At 38.9% G+C, this 13,710-nt stretch overlaps 1 protein-coding gene across 1 annotated transcript in view; it reads left to right on the top strand.

Moving 5' to 3' along the window:
• The window catches only part of LOC127673905 (zinc finger protein OZF-like), a 39,088-nt gene that overhangs the window by 7,297 nt on the left and 18,081 nt on the right, over positions 1-13,710 (top strand). The window contains exon 3 of the mRNA XM_052169680.1: positions 1,052-1,144. The gene's annotated coding sequence lies outside the window, so the exon portion shown is untranslated. The remainder of the gene's footprint in view (positions 1-1,051; positions 1,145-13,710) is intronic.

The raw sequence follows: 13,710 nt of genomic DNA, 5'->3' as shown, positions 1-13,710 counted from the left end.
CCTTTCTTTACCACTACTTCGGTGGCCTGGAAGGGAGGTTAAAGCATTTGAGAACCATCGTAAAAAGTAGGGTTTGAAAAAAATTAAAGTTACAATACATGGCATGCCCTACCCCAGACCCTGACCTTTCCAATTCAGATGCTGGGCCCCCCTCTTGCCAAGGCTCTTCTTTATATAATCCAGACATTTTCATGTCTCTCTCTCTCTCTCTCTCTCTCTCTCTCTCTCTCTCTCTCTCTCTCTCTCTCTCTCCTACTTCTCTTCTTTCTTTGTGTCAATGCCCTTTCTTCTTTCTCTGCCCCTACCCCCACCATCATGGCTACTTCCCTGGCCTCAATCCTTGGTGCCAGGGAACTTGTCCAGTAGCAGTTGGCGAGTCCCAATAAATCTGCCACCAATATATTCTAATCTGTCTTGAATTGGCTCATTTCACTGGTGGAGAAATAAACTATCAGCTATGTTAATGGACACCTGATTTAGATATTTATCCTTCGTTTTCTTGAGACCTAACAAGATCTTAGCCAGGCCAGTATACATGCCAACCTATCTTTATAGCTAGAAAAAAACACTATTTATTAAAACAAAATTAGAAAGCACTTTTTGAATATTATGATTGCTCACTTACATAAAAAAAGTCTTTGGTTCAGGGAAAGCACTGTGCTGTGCTCGTGCACATGTGGCTAAACTGCTGTTTTATTTCATAGTTTGTTGACAGTTCTCCTTGCAGGAGTGAGAATGTCTAGACCCTGCAGTCAGGGATTTTTTTTTTCAGAGATCCTCTTTAGGAGAAATGCAGCAGTCTGGATTCTGTGGGTCAGCATAGTTTTCTTGCAGTCTTCTTTGCTCCTCAGAGTTATCGGGAAAACAACTCTGCATGTATGTGAACTTTATATGAGTGAATTTCACATCTCATAGAAGAAAGCGAAATCCTCAGGGAAAAACATTTGTCATGGTATTTTCTCTTTCCTTCATGTTTGTCCTTTTGGCAGATGTGAGTTTCTTCCATGAAAAGTTCCAGGTACTTTCTGACATATCTTTTTCCCACATGCAGGTGTCCCATTGCTCAGTCAATTCTGCAACCCTGTGAATCAGAACTAAAAGCCCTCGATGGTGAAGACAGAGGGGACTGTAGCTAAGGATCCAGGTATGTTAGAGGGACTGAGCAAAAAGTGAAGAAGAGCTCAAGTGACAATAGAAAGAGGACATGGAATTGGATTTTCCTGTTTCTCTTTAACCAATGATTCTAGAAAATTTCACGGAGAGTAATATTATATGTCGTAATGTGGATTCAGTTATAGACTGTACGGTAAGCTATTAGGCATCTAAGTATTTGGTTAATTTTGAGTCTTTGAAGTGACTATCACTCATTGAAAATAAAGTTTGTTTGACCCAGACTGAAAGCAGCACCAGGCTGTGGGTGTAAACTAAGACATTTGAACATGTAGCTAATGCTGGTAGTGGATTCCCCTTCTAAGGCCTGTGATTTTCCTTATGGTTGGCTTTTGGCCCTGTTACCAGTGTGGCTGTGCAGTTTTTTGTTTGTTTTGTTTTTCTGTGCAGTTGGCCTCAGATTGAACCAGAAACCTTCTGTTACCCACAAAATAATCTTGCCACTATGACGCTATTGGTCAGGCCTTGCATGGCAGATTGGGATTGTAACACGCAGGATCCAAATCTGGGTATTGTAGGAGATGGCATGATGTGAATGCTCCCAGTCTGCTAGCTTCAAGGTGACTTGAAGATATATGAGAATCCTAGCACACTGCAACAAAGAGAAAGCATACTTTCTCATCACAGAATCCTGGTGTTCTGTGCTGCATGCCTGAGGAAGTCGCCTTCTAAGCAACATTTAGAAGAGTTGCACCTCAGACAGACTTCTCAGTCTGTAAGGAGGTTGAGGTCACCTTAAACTCAGATAAACTACTGTTTGAGAATTAGAAGCTGTGAGAAATCTGTATTCTGCTTGTCTATAAAAGATGCTGAAGAATTCAATAAAGAGTGCAGTGGTTCACATTACTCTGCATCCCTTGTGTTCCGATTGCTGTGACCCTACCCAGGGATCCTAATGCACTAGATTTTGACAGGGTATGGACATTGATACCTCTGCCCCAGTTTTCATAGCATTTTTTTGAGACTATGAATGCTGCAAACAGGGAGTCCTAGATATTTGTAGACAATATAAGTGATCAGTTTTGAGGTGTTTTTTAATCTCAAGAAGTTTCATTTGCTTTCTGACTATCCTATATTGTCACCTTCTAATTTTTTCTCTTTTCTTGAATTCTGTACTAAGTGATGCACTGTATTGTGTTATTTGTAGTTAGAGTAGAATAATTAGTTTCCCTTTTTTGTACTGTTGCTTTAGCTTTGTGTCTCCGTCTTTATTATTGTGAGGTATGCTTCTTCCATTCTCACATTCTTTTTTTTAAAGATGTGTTTTTAATGTATATGAGTAAAGTGCTGCTGTCTTCAGGTCAGTTTGATAAGAGGTCATCATGTGGGTGCTGGGAATTGAACTCAGGACCTCTGGAAGAGCAGTCAGTACTCTTAACCTCTGAGCCATCTCTCCAGCCTGTTTTCACATTCTTGAGAGCTGTTGTAGTGAGGAAATGTCATATTGTACCACAGGACTTTCATGTATCTATTGACATAGTCATTTTTCCTCTCTCCCTTCATCTACTTATTTGGGGTCTTTTATTGATTAGTTTGTAAGTGTTGAAACAATCTTGTATTCTTGGTATGAACTCAGCTTTCCTTCCATTTCCCTATAATTTAGAGATAGTATCTGTGTCCGGGGAGATCTAGGCAACTAGTGTGTGAATTGTCTTTAGAAGTATTTGTTTGGGCTCACTTGCTTTGTGTGTCTAGGTAAAGCCAACATTGCATGATGACTGTCTAATGTTCCTCTTTTTTGTGTTTAGGCTTTAGTATAAGGTTTGTCTAAGGAAAGGAGAATTTCATACTAATCTGTCCAGTCCTCCAATATTATTAGAGGAAACCCTTACTGCTCCAGTCTGAGCACTTTCTTGATCTGTATGTTCTAGTTTTATAATGTAGGAGATTGATTTATTCACGTATTTCTAGGAACTCTTCAATTCCTATTTGTGTATGACTTTTTATAGCACTGTTTAAAGTAGCGCTGACATCATCGCCATACATTGCTGTGTCCTGCTTCTAGCTCTAGTTCTAATGCATAGAGTCAACTATCTCAGTTTCGATTAGGTGAACAATGCTTTTTGTCCAATCTATTTTATTAATTGTATATAATCTTAGTAATATCTTTCTAAATACTACTTCAGATTGATGTTTTTAATGTATTCAAATCCTCAGGTACATAATGATGACAAATCTCTTTTTCAACCAGTGCTTCTTGCTGCAAAATTTGTCAATGTATCTTTGTCTCCACACTTCTGTGTGATTGTCTTTCATGATCTGCCACTTACCCTGACACTGTAAAAAACTGTTGTTGGTACTCCATGAATTCTTTTTCACCATTTATTGATTTAAGTCTCCACAGTAGGTAGTTAAGTTGTTTGGGTCTGTGAATCACTGAAGAATCAGACTCAAATAGTATGCAAAAGCAAAAAGCGTTTTTTTTTTTTTTTTTTTTTTTTTTTTTTTTTTTTTAGTAAACTTACATGCAGGGGTCCCCAAGATTGAAATGGAGTGACCCTAATTTAGTTCAAAGACACAGTTTTAAAGCCAAAAACCTTAACTTCAGGGAGGGGTTGGTGACCATTATCCTGGTTGGTTGTTTGCCATTCCCTTCTCTCTCCACTAACTAGCTGGATGCTGCTATGCCTCTAACTTGATGATTCTGCAGTAATGTTGCCTACAATTTGGCACTCCCATGAGATTTTAAACATACTTTATGAACTGAATTGTAATATTCTACCTTTTAAGTTTGTTTACCTGGATTTCAAGTGATAAATATCTCACACAAAGATATTTTCTGCATTCAGTGAAGCAGATAAAAAGTCCATCCTGAATGAGGAATGAGGTGGGAAGGTTCACTTTCCCTCAGAGAACAGTATACAGTAGACAATGATAGAATGTCTATAACTTGATCTGATGACAAGTTTACCATATTGAAAAAAAAACGTGATATTTGCTATATAGACTGAGCCATTGCATGATGTGTCTGTTTTCCAAGACAGCACAACAGACTTAGGAAATACATGTAATGTATATGCCAGATAGAATGAAATGAAATCTCTTCTGTGTGTTTTCTACAACCTAGAAATACTGACAGCATTTTTCTTACTGGGTATAATCTGTCCTATCCCTACTTTTATATTGTATCATGTGGATCATATAATTTTCTAAAGCTATTGACTGGATGCTGTGCATAAACCATTTTCCATGCACTATGCAATGTCTCTTTTAATGACTTCACTCTTATCATTTGGAGAAGGCAGGCTGCCCCACTCCATGTTTTCCTTCCCGAAACTATTTTTATATAGCTATTCTGTCGATAGTTTATAATGAACAGACTTCCATTTATTTTTTGAAATATTATTTTAGTATATCAGTGTTCATCAAATCTTATCTTGATCAACCTAAATACTACTACTGCTACTGCTACTACTACTACTACTACTACTACTACTACTACTACTAATGAATAGCATCAATAATAATAATAATAACAACAATTATAATTATCTGTTTTGTAGTACCAAGTAGGTACTAGGAACTGTACTTGATTTTATTATTTTTTATTTTTACTTTTAAAAATGATTTATTTATATATAGGACTAGTCTCTCTTCATGTATACCTGCATACCTACATTCTAGAAGAGGACATCAGATCACATTGCACATGGTTATGATCCACCATGTAGTTGCTGGGAATTGAACTCTGGACTACTGGAAGAGCAGACAGTGCTCTTAACCAGTGCACCATCTCTCCGACCCCAACTGTACTTGAAAAAACATTACATAATCTGAAGTGGAGAGAAATCTAAACTGTAGTGATGGTGGCAAATCCTTTATCTGCTACTCAAAAAATTCATGGTGGAGAAATACCTTCTGAATGTATGTCATGTAGTAAGTCATTGTGTGCATTGTGTATTGAGGGACTATAGTGCCGAACTGCTGAGAATTCTCTGTAGCACTGTTGGAAAACTTTCATCTTTGAAATACTGCCATAACTCACCTATATCACAAAGTGTCCCTAATATCTTTGGTCTTTTTTACCTCAGCAAGCATTGTGTTCCACAGCGTATAATAAATGAGTAATTGTCAATTGCAGGGTCTTTTAATATTCATGGATATGGCTGTGGAATGCTCACAGGATGAGTGGGAATATTTAGACTGTGCTCAGAGGACACTGTACATATATGTGATGTTAGAGACTTACAGCCATCTATTTTGTGTGGGTAAGGATGCCCTTCTTATAGAATGTCTGATACAGCCTTCGTATTTACCTGCTTTGTATATATGTAAACTCTCTGTTCTGTCTAAAGACCCCCAGAAATGAGGGATATTCTGGTTATCAACACAATCCTATCATGGTGCTCCCTTCACCTTTTTCTTTTGTGTTTTCTGGAAGTGTGACCAGTGTTATATTCTGAATGTTCTCTCCAGCTCCCTGATTTTCTCCCTAAGGGCAGCAATACTTTGTAACCACACTAGATACAACAGTGATATGAACAATGGAGAGAGCTCAGGTGGTATGCTGGTGCAAGCCATGTGAAGCAGGCCAATCAATAAGACCCCTTCAAGGCCTGTGTGTCATCTATTGCCTTCAGTATCCTTACACTACAGGATAGTTGGTGAATCGTTTGTAGAACCCTCTTTGTCTACTGGCACTGTAATGTCTTAGAAATCCAGATGAATTCTGATGAATTCTTTTATAATATGGCTGTTTAACTCATAAACCAGACCTGTTCCCCCATGAAGCAGAAGAAAGAATCGAGTAAGACGGAGAGAAAAATCTATAGCAAAGTGATCATTGAATAGTCAGAGGAACTGAAGTAAGATTGGTTTCAGAATGAAGCACAAGATAGGTGCCAACTCAGATGAATGTTGTTCACTGACCACCTGTAACACCATCAGTGTCACATATAGTTCAGCATCTCTCATTTCATTATGTTTCTTGTAAAATGAAATTTGTGTAGTTATTGAGCAAATGTGGAGACAAATGCATTGAACAGGTGAAAGACTTTCATATGTATGATGGGAAGGGTGAATGTGTGGTCTGTTAAGTCTATGGAGCAGCATCAGGGAGCCTGGTATCAGGAGGGCACCTGTGAGACCCTTCAATCCTGGACCCTATCCTGATTCAATGACTAGTTTTCATACAGATAATGCAGAAGACAGTTGCAGAAATGAAATTGATTCTACTCCTTTCATGTCCTTTTTGTCAAATTTAACTAAATATACATATCTGATTGTGGTTGGGAGGTTGCTTACTTGTTCCTTGAAACACTTACACGACTCCGCCTCGGGAGGAGATACCCCTTCATTGTCTGCTGTGAACTGCCTATAAACACACAGTTAAGACCCCAACCTCAGGGCCCCCTCTCAGCCTTGATGAAATGCTGATCTTTTGAGGCTTTTTGCTGATGAACATAGAGAAATCAGGTCCAGAAGTTTTTTCCACTGCATATTCTCCATCCTCTTGCTCTCGGTCTTTCATTTTCCCACTGTGTTGTTTAGGATGTTCTTTTCTCTTGGATCAGAATAAAGAAGATAGAAAAGATGGCAGGAGACCTTGCGCAAGTTATACCTTATGTCATGCAAGGTTTATGTTTTTATGCTGTTTTTGTAATAGGGTTTTTCTGTGCTACAGCTCTGGCTGTCCTGGAACTCAGGTTGTGGTCCAAGCTGGCCTTGAACTCACAGATCCACCTGTCTTTTCCTCCTGCGTGCTAGGATTAAAGTCATGTGCCACTACCATCCAGTAACCTGCACAGTTATTAGCAAATACAGCATCTTATAACAGTTTTTCCTAAAAATTAACATGAGACAGTATCAGAAAAATGCACAGCAACAGGAAGACTGACTAATGAGTATTATCACAGCATTTTACTCTGAACATAAGCAACAATTTAAAAGGAAGTATATCTTTGGGACCTTCTAGGAAAACAACAGTAATGGTCCCCCTTAGTGCACATGACCTGTCTTACTCCTTGTTCTTGATTGTGTTTCAAAATGTGGTATGAATTCTCACTGAAAAGAAACCTAAATACAGTCAGAAAATGGTTAATGCAATTGTTTCTGTCTGCTGCTCTCATAAAGCACCATGACCAAGGCAAGTTATAAAAGAAAGAGGTTATTTTGGCTAATGCTTCCAGATGATGAGTCTACCATGGCAGGGATGGCTGACAAGAGCAGCATGTTGGAGAGATAGAAAGATGATATCGCATCCAAAACCAGTCACTAAGTGGGGAAAGAGAGAACTAAGCTGGCTTGGCACTATTTTTTTTTTCCTCAAAGCCTACCACCAGTTTCATGCTTTATTCAATAATGTTCCAGTAGCTAAACTTCCCAAAACATCGTGACCACCTGGGAGCTTAACTTCAAGTACATAAACCACTGGGAGATGATCTCATTCAAACCAATATAATCAGTCTTCTAATAGTCATGCTATAATGTGTCAAAAGGTAAATTTTAGAGCATTTTTACTATCAATGTAGAAAACATACCTTTTATCTCTTGTTTGGCTTTTATGTTTGTTATTTCTATAGCCATGATTGGCCCGCACCATAATATGGAGAGTAGGCTGGCTTCCAACTCACTACCTACCTGAGTGACCTGAGTGCTGGGATGAAAGACTTAACTTACTGTGCATGCCTAGAATTTCACTTTTATATTTTAATATTTCTGCTTTAATGCAGCAAGAATCTTGCCCATTTGTTTCACCTATGATATCTTTGAGTGATCCAAATCCTTCACCTTGTACTGAAACTCTGATGTTTATCTTCTCTGTGCTATTTTTGGTGGACGGGCTCTCTATTGAATTACTATCAGGCTCACAAAGCTCTTCATTTCTTGTTTGGTTTCAGGTTGAGGATTCCTTGGATTTCTATTTCTGTAGCTTGTGATGTCCACATCCTGCCACATCTTCATTATTTCCTCAGCCATTTTCAAGAGCTCTCTTGTCCTTTAGTCCGCTTGTTCCTGTCCTCTTTGAGTTCAGGAGCTTGTTTCCTCTTTATGTTCTGTGACGTTGTTGAATAGTCTTTGGATTGTATTTTGAGTTGTGTGTCATAAATTTCATTCAAATTGAGTGTCAAAGGTAGAACAGGTGATTGTACAAGTGATTTGGGGTGGGGCTGTTCTATCAGTGCTTGCCATATTGCTTTGGTTCCAGCCTGTCACCTGTCCTTTGCTGTGCGGCTTTAGGTCAGGAGGCTGGGATTTCAATATGTGATGTTATGCTTAAGCGTTCAGAATCTAGGATAGCTGGAGAGATGGCTCAGTGGTTAAGAGCACCAACTGCTCTTCCGAAGGTCCTGAGTTCAAATCCCAGCAACCACATGGTGGCTCACAACTACAGTGTACTTACATATAATAATAAATAAATCTAAAAAAAAAAAAAAGCCGGGTGGTGGTGGTACACGCCTGTAATCCCAGCACTCTGGGAGGCAGAGGCAGGCGGGTTTCTGAGTTCGAGGCCAGCCTGGTCTACAGAGTGAGTTCCAGGACACCCAGGGCTATACAGAGAAACCTTGTCTCGAAAAAATCCAAATCCAACGAAAAAAAAAATCAAGGATAGGGGAGGTACTGAAGTACAGCATCCTACTAGATCCAGCTCTGGTCTAGGAAAGTAAAAAGACTGTGAGATGAGTGTGGCTGTGTTTAGCAGGTACAGGGTGGACTGATAGCTAACTATGTGACAATCTGCCTGAAACAGTGTGCGAGGGATAGTTGAGGAGGTGGGGTAGGAAATTGGATAGTTACAGGAAGTGGCTGGCCTGAGCAAAGTTAGAGCTGAAGTAAAACCTGAAGCCAATCAATCATTGTAGAAGTGGCACTTGGAGGCCCTAAGAACTCAAAGCCCTAAAAGACTGAAAAAAGACCTTTCCTGAGAGACCTTCAGAATCCTCATGCTTTGAAGTCAGGGGCTGAGCAGATATACCTGTGTCTTACAAAGACTTGTAAACTCTCCTCAGCTGTAGGAGCTGTGTGCCATGTCCTTGGAAAGTCACCAGTCATCAGTGCAGAGGTGATAACTGCAGAGCTGTGGCCCTAGAACCTCCTAGCTCAGAGGAGCTGCAGGGCTGTTAGACATACAGAAATGTAGCAGGATTGTGAGCAGTTTTTCTGAGTCTCATAATTGATGGCACTCACATTTTTGCCATGGATGTCTTACATTATGGGTAAGTTTTAGGTCTTATGAACTAGGGTTTATCTTAATTATTTTATTCACTTGTTTGACAGAATATTATGTTAAACATAATATCTCAGCATTAAATATATGTACTGATGTTTCAAACATTTTTTTCTGTTTTAGATACAACAAAACTTTTATTTTTTTATTGAATATCATCTTCATTTACATTGCCAATGGTAAAACCTTTCCCAATATTCCCCTCCCCTAAGACCTCCCCAACCTGTCCCCTTCCTCCTTTCCCCTCCCTCCACGTATATTCCTCTCCCCAACACACTCCCTCCCTCCTTGGTTTCCTTTTGTTTGGGCCTCTGTTGAGCCTTTACCTGACCAAGGACCATTCCTCCCACTGATGTCCAACAAGGCCTTCCTCCGCCACATTTTTGGCTGGAACCATGTCTGCCCCTTGGTTGATGGTTCAGTCCCTGGGAGTCATGGGCCATCTGGGTGGCCAAAATCATTGTTCTTCCCATGGGGCTGTAAACCCCTTCAGCTCCTCTGGACCATCCTCCAGCTCCTCCATCGGGGACCCCATGCCCAGTCCAATAGTTGGTTGTTAGCATCTGCCTCTGTATTTGTAAGGCTCTGGCAGGGCCCCTCTGGAGACAACCATGGCATGCTCCTTTAAGTTAAGGTATCCTTTCCAACTTCCGTGTTCTAACACAAACTTGCTGCATGATGAGTCTGTGGATTCTCTTCCCAAAAAAAGTCTGCTTGTAATTAATTACATGAGATCTACTAAAGATGTCATTAAGTCACCACATGTAGTTTTAGAAACTCCACAGGTATGGTTGTAAGCATTAAATTACACATAACTTTATACATAACTGTAAAATGTTACCATTAATTTTCCATCTGAGATATATACACTCTATATTCTAATGAAGTATCCATATTAGTTTTTTGATTCATTTCTTATTTTTTGAGACAGTTTCTTTAGCACAGCCCTGCCTTTGCTGGATATCAGTATATAGACCGTTAAAATTAGAGAGCCACCGGCCTCTGCTACCACAGTGCAGGCATTAAAAGCCTGAGCAGTCATTCCCAACTCTCCCTCGCTCTTCCTCTCCTCCTGTCTTCCCCAGCTTCAGCCTACAGCCTTTTTTTTTTTACAATGCCACACTTACTTCTCATATAAATTGCGATACTTGGAGAGATTTCTCCTCCATGGTAGATGCATTTTTGGCGGGGGGTAGGCAAGTGGAGAATTAACAAACATTTACACATCTTACAAGCCTGGCACCGACAACACATAACAATTGAGAACACAGTGGTACACTTTCATAGCCTGTTGATAAGATGTGTGGGTTATCCCAACATTTCCCTATTTGTTGTATATGACTGTTCTCTTGCCTTGAAATCCATGAAGCATTTATATAATGGTATGTTGTCATTCACTGTAGCACACTGCCTTGTCTAAGTTCTAAAATTTCTGAGTCTCACTATTTTTGTATCACTTGTCAAATGTGTGAATTGAATGAATACTTCCTGAACATTTTTTAGTATTTTGTAGTGATCTTCATGCGTGAGTAGGGCATTCATGGGTAGGTCTAAGTTGTACATGAGCATGTACACATTGTCTTGTTCCAAAGTTATCTCTTCAAAGCTTCATGATAATTGTATGGATTGGCTCACATGAAATTAAGCTGAAAGTATTTCTTAAAACATTTGCTTGAGTTTTATTTCAAGATGAATTTTTGGGTACATCTATAATTCTAGCATTGTTTAAAGAAGTTAACCATAATTTCAAACAGAATTGTTACTGAGGGACTTTTAGAGTGGAATTTCTGATGTAAAACAAGCCGTAAGGACATCATAAAGTGTTCAGTATTTGCCCATGGGCAGCAGTCCAATGGAGCATGACTGCATACTTGGGTCTAAGCCTTTGTTCTGAGGCATGTGTAGACATGGCCCAGTGATCACCCAGTGGGTGATGTCTCTCAATGACAGTTTTGTAGACACATTTTCATTCATCTCCCTGTAGTCTGCTCTCTCTCTCCTCCCTGAATACAGCAAAGAATGCAGGCTCCTCTCCAAGGCTCCCTAAACCTATGTATTGTTTGTTTTGAGCCCCTTTTTACAAGACCAGGTACTACTATGGCAGTAAACCTAGAACAGTGAAAACCAGCCATCTTCCCTAATTCAGTTAACTCATATTTTATCTAATACAAATTTTCTGATGTACATGAAATTTGGAAAAATTAAATTGGATCACCTCATGTTGCATGATGATCATTTCCTGGGAGATGCAAAATGCATATGCATCTACTTATCCAAAATGGAAACTGAGAATAGAACCAAATATGGATGCCATTAAGTCTATTTTGTTAAACGAATGAGCTTTATTGGCGTTAGTTAACAGTATTATGGGAAGGAGCCATGTACAATAACAAAAGGGACTAAAAGATAATTACTATCATGAAACTCAAACCCAGCAGTAGATATTTTGCACAGTAGACACCTGGGGCATACTGCACACCTGCAGTAGTCATACCCACAGTTTCTAGTCAGTATGATTGGTGTGGGTTTCTTCATGGGAGTAAAACATAATGAATCCTGTCAGATTGAGAGATTTTCTTGATAGTGTTTTTAGTGGTTTATTTTCTGTCTTAATCCATATGGAATGTTTCAGTTTCTAGAAAATGGTTACACAACAACACATTCTTGAGCTTCTCCCTTTTGTATTCATCATGAAATATTTGACATTGGAAAAGTTACGACATCCATATCAACATTATTGTTTTATGAAAGTTCACCTTCATACTGATCTATAAAAACATTGTTCAATAAAGTCAGCTGTCTGCCAAGAAGCTCACTTGCCCACTGAAGCTCCTCCTCAGTGGTATCTTCCCGTTTCAGAACTTTTCAGTGTAAACTACTGATATTTTCTAAGATTTGATCATCCTTAACAGTTTTCACAAGTTTTTTTATGTTCACAATGACACTCTAGTGTGATGCCTCTAATTGTCCATAAGGACATAGTTCAGATAAAGCCCATACCACATTATTTACTACTATGGACTCTTTGCTCTATGGTATGAATTTTCTGATATTTTCATAGGATGGTAGGTAAAGGTTTTATCATATGCCATACATATGAAAGACTTCTGACCTCTATGAATTTTTGATGCAATCTAAGATACGAGGCAGTGGTAAAGGATTTCTCACATTCTCTATATTTGCAAGGTTTCCCTCCTGTATCAATTATCTGATGTGTTTTAATAGATAATGAATAGGTAAAGAATTTCTCATATTCATTGCATCTCTGAGATTTTTCTCCTGCGTGTATTCTCTCATGGCTTCTAAGACCTGAAGCAACTGAAAGGACTTCTCACATTCAATACATTTAAAAGGCTTCTCACCTGTATAAATTTTCTAATGTCTCCTCAGCTTTCTGGATAATGCTCTTGCCAAATTCATTGCATTTGTAAGGTTTATAACTTATATGAATGTTTTAATGCAATCTAAGGGCTGAACTAATGGTAAAGGATTTCTCACATTCACTGCATTTATTAGACTTCTCTCCTGTGTAGATTGTCTAATGTCTCTTTAAGTTTTTGTTTCTTGATAAATCTTTTGGAACATTTATTATATTTGGAATTTTTCTCCCCTGCATGTATTACTAATGTTTTCTAATACCCGGGCCGCAAAAGAATGATTTACTGTACTCATTAAGATTACAAGTTTTCTTTCTAGCATGGATTCTGTATTGTCTTTCAATGTCTAATGCATGATAAGAGCACTTACCAGATTCTGCACATTTGTCAGGGTTTTTCATAATGCATATTGTTATTTAGTTGCAAGTTTCTGAGTTATGACATACAAAAGGGCTTACCACATTCTGTACGTTTATATGGTTTCTCTTTTGTGTACATTGATTTATGTGTACTAAGGTTTAATTATGGCTTAAAGACCTTTCCAAATTTCTAGCAGTGGTACAGTTTCTATTCACTGTGAATTCATTTCAATGTGTGTTTATGTTTAGAATCAAAGATTTATCAATCTCTGTAATCTTAAGAATTTCTAGTGTAGATTTGTAGGTTTTGCCTAATGGTGTTATTATCAAAGCCGTACATTCCACAAAGACAGCATGCAACAGATTTCATGTTGGTAATTTACTGGGGAGGGAACATGCAGAGGCTGCCATTTGGTGATGGTGGAGGCAAGAAGGGAGCAGAGAGAGATGGACTGGCCTTTTAGAAGCTCGCGTGCAGGGGGAAGATAAGCAACTTGTGGTCACAAGTGAAATGGGTCTCATCTTCACAGATAGTGATGAGATCCTGCTGTTGCCAGCTCCCTTGAGCAGGTAGTGGAGATGCCTGGTTGCTAAATTTACTCTCTTTTGTTTAGTATAAAAGAGGAGGAACTAGGGG

Source organism: Apodemus sylvaticus, chromosome 23 (genome assembly GCF_947179515.1).
Source record: "Apodemus sylvaticus chromosome 23, mApoSyl1.1, whole genome shotgun sequence".
Lineage (NCBI taxonomy): Eukaryota > Metazoa > Chordata > Mammalia > Rodentia > Muridae > Apodemus > Apodemus sylvaticus.
This window is presented reverse-complemented; position numbering and strand designations above follow the sequence as displayed.